Source organism: Pinus tabuliformis, chromosome 4_1 (assembly GCF_031772625.1).
Source record: "Pinus tabuliformis cultivar Carrire ecotype Pingquan chromosome 4_1, CPIR1, whole genome shotgun sequence".
NCBI classification, from domain to species: Eukaryota; Viridiplantae; Streptophyta; class Pinopsida; order Pinales; family Pinaceae; genus Pinus; species Pinus tabuliformis.
Genome location: NC_142303.1, coordinates 262,464,066 through 262,467,107, shown reverse-complemented (window position 1 = coordinate 262,467,107; position 3,042 = coordinate 262,464,066).

Sequence of the window (3,042 nt, the reverse complement as noted above, 5' to 3'; positions counted from 1 at the left end):
AACTTCTAGCTTCTCACAGTTTTTTTCCTTACCTTTTAGCTAGCTTCTCACAACTTCTTTTATCCTTCTTGCTCTTTTTGAGCCTTTATGGATGATAATTGTTTTTCCTATTTCATATATATCATTGTTAACATCGGAAAATCATACATCTACTAGTACAATCCAGAAAACATTAAAAGTGTCCAACATAATGCAAAGGTGGACAATTTTCTAGTGGAATACATTACAAAGATTCAAAAATCAAAGGTTCTCCTAAGGTCCAAAGTTTATAAAGGAAATTAATTAATGTCGCGTGTATATTTCTTTGATAAATGCATGCATGCGACATATCATCAAAAATGCCGTGTGGTTGCAGAAAAGGTGACTTAGTAGTCTGGGACCACTCCACACACTTGGAGCTGATTTCTTGATATGAGGTTGGCCTAGTACAACCAAATTTGAGTTGCCTTAGAGAAGTGTAGCCCTCAATGGAATCATCTTGTCCTACTCATGTGTCTTTATCATACATGTACCAAGAGAGGGAAGAGGGATTCAAAAAACTCTATATAAACAGGCCATGGGAGAGCCAAAAAGAAGAGACATTGTTATGCTAGCCAAATTGCTTGTAAGAAAACCACCATTTCATTGTTGAACCAAGGAAGTGAAGAGCACTAGCATGTTGGCCAAATTGCTTCTAAGAAACCCAACATCTTAGTGAGTGAAGAACAATCCACCCTTTGGAGAGTCTTCACACTTCTTTGAGAGAGAGGAGAAACTTGCAAAGAGATTGAGGAAAAGAAACATCCTTGCTGAGGATTATTGAGCTCCCTAGCTCAAGGAATTCTCTTCAAGTGCTCTAGTATTCTGATTGTATTCAACCTCTACCACCAGTAATCAATAAAGGGAGATTTTCCATATATTATTGATGTGTTTGCTCCATTTGAGCATTGTTATGTTCATGCACCTCTTTGTTTAAGTTTATGTTTTTGTATGCATTGTATCCATTATTTACAATGTTGTGTTTATTTAAGTCTGTCCACTAACAACACCAAATTTGATTGTGATCCTTTGCAGGTAACAATCCACTGCTAAGGGGGTGTTTTTTGGTACACTTGTGCTCCAAAAACACTACAACAGGAATGATGACTCCACTGATCTCTTTTCATTAATCTAGAGATTGTTTGTAGGACCTCCTCTTTGCATAAACATCCTTCAAGGTGCTCCTCACCTCCCTGGAATTTTTATAGTCCCCCTGGACCTATTCTAAGCTCGTGGAAGTGAAGAAATTTTTGAATTTTATCGCACGCACGCTTTCTTCTATGAAAGACGTGAAGCGCACATTTGTATCTTCGAAAACCATGAAGTGCACATCTGTTTCTATAGAACACGTGTGACAGATAGAAAAACAACAAAAAGCCTTGTATTTTTTAGTTTTCTTAGGTGATTGGCAGCCTATATTGAATTTCCTTCACCTTTGCATTTTTTATTTACTATTTAGTACCCCTCGTTGCTTGAATGAACCCTTGTTCATCAAGAAATTAGATTTTTTTATTGTTTTAGTTTTTATTTTAGTTGCAAACAAATACCCACATAGCTTAATTAGGGAATAAAGTAAGTGGTCATAATCCACATATGTTTTCAAACTATTTCACTTAATTTTTTGCAAGTCATATTAGCTTAATTATTAAAGCAAGTAAGTGTCCAATATCCACGAATCTTATTACTAACCAAAGAAAAGAAATGGGACTAGGAGCAAATGTTAGTAAAGAAAGTGAGTAATCCCTGCTTCCCGCTCATAGCTCCCCATAACCCACAGCAGAACGGGGTTGCTGAGCGAAAGAACAGAACGATTGTGGGTGGTGCACAGGCGATGTTGCATGATCAGGGCCTACCCCTTCACTTGTGGGTGGAGGCATGCAATACTACAATATATGTGTAGAACCGTTGTCCTCACAAGATACTTGGCATGAGTACACCCGAGGAGACTTATTCTGGTATGAGGCATGATATTTCCCATTTGAGGATTTTTGGTTCTCTTGTTTACATGCATGTGATGAAGGATGCTAGGAAGAAGCTGGAGCCGACCGCAGAGGTTGGGATATTTTTGGGGTACACTTATACGCCCCACAACTATCGTGTTTATTTGCCAGACAGTCGCAAGACTGTTGTGCGACGGGATATCAAATTTAAGGAGGAGAAATCCATGGAGTGTTCGCTTGAGAGGGAGCCACACTTGCATGTAGATGAGGAGCTATTAGTTCCTAAGGATGAGCTTCAGGATGTGGATTAGCCACAAGATGAAGTTCATGGAGTGGAAGAGACCACTCATGCAGCGCCAACCATCAGAGGGTGAAAGCGCACTACAGAAGCTGAGCGACTGGCTCAAGATGCAGAGAAGGTTGTAGGAACACCTACAGCACATCGCATACATAGATAGTCACCTGATCGGTGCACTGGATACATGGCTCTTGTGAGAAAATGTGTCGTGACTGAGCCATCCTCTTTCGAGGAAGCTGTGGAGGATCCCGCATGGGTAGATGCCATGGTGGAAGAGTATGATTCGATTGTCAGAAATAGTGCATGGGAGATTGTCCCAATACCGGAGGGGAAATCAGTGGTGGGTTCGAGATGGATCTACAAAGTGAAGCAGGCAGCTGACCAGAGTGTGGAGAAGTACAAGGCAAGATTTGTTGCCCTAGGCTTCTCACAGATAGAGGGGATCGATTATGAGGAGACCTTTGCACCTGTCGCAAGGTATTCTTCCATATAGACGATTCTTGCTCTCTAAGTGCAGATGGCGTGGCACATCCATCATATGGATGTGAAGACTGCGTTCCTCAATGGAGTCATTGAGGAGGAGGTGTACATAGAGTAGCCCGAAGGTTTCGAGATCTTCAACAGTGAGTCGCATGTGTGCAGGCTCAAGAGAGCGCTGTATGGGTTGAAACAAGCACCTCATGCTTGGTACGCATGGATAGACAGTTATTTCACCGGACTTGGATTCTCCAAGAGTGAGGCGGATCCTAACCTATACCAGATTGTGGTGGAGGGTAAGTTGCTGAT